General features: G+C 30.1%; 1 non-coding gene across 1 annotated transcript; it reads left to right on the forward strand.

Moving 5' to 3' along the window:
- Positions 1-211: 211 nt before the first annotated feature.
- On the forward strand, positions 212-273 carry LOC119624951 (U7 small nuclear RNA). The gene has a single exon (XR_005241111.1). It is a non-coding gene; the product is annotated as a U7 small nuclear RNA (small nuclear RNA).
- The last annotated feature ends 255 nt before the right edge of the window (positions 274-528 follow it).

Genomic DNA, 528 nt, shown 5'->3' on the forward strand with positions numbered 1-528 from the left:
AGTTTTGTTAACTTTTAACTTTATATGAAAGATTTGTGTATATTTTATGGTAGTCAATGATAAAATAGACTAGTATCTACATTTATGCATTCATGGCATACCTTTTTCTTAATTTTAACATTTCTAGGCTACACAGTTCATCTTCGAATTTTTTCAAATTATTGCAAATCTACAAAAAGTTTTTCAACATATGTATTGAAAAATATCCATGTAGTGTTACAGCTTTTTTAGACTTTGTCTAGCAGCTTTTCCAGTATTCACTGGAAAGTCCCTAAAAAAATGAAAGAAAGGAAGGACGAAAGGAAGGATGGAAGGATGGAAGGAAGGAAGGGAGGGAGGGAGAGAGAGGGAGAGAAAGAAAGAAAGAAAGAAAGAGAAAGAAAGAAAGAAAAAGAAAGAAAGAAAGAAAGGAAAGAAAGAAAGAAAGAAAGAAAGAAAGAAAGAAAGAAAGAAAGAAAGAAAGAAAGAAAGAAAGAAAGAAAGAAAGAAAGAAAGAAAGAAAAAGAAAGAAAGAAAAGAAAGAAGGAA

This window comes from Chlorocebus sabaeus, chromosome 8 (assembly GCF_047675955.1).
Source record: "Chlorocebus sabaeus isolate Y175 chromosome 8, mChlSab1.0.hap1, whole genome shotgun sequence".
NCBI lineage: Eukaryota > Metazoa > Chordata > Mammalia > Primates > Cercopithecidae > Chlorocebus > Chlorocebus sabaeus.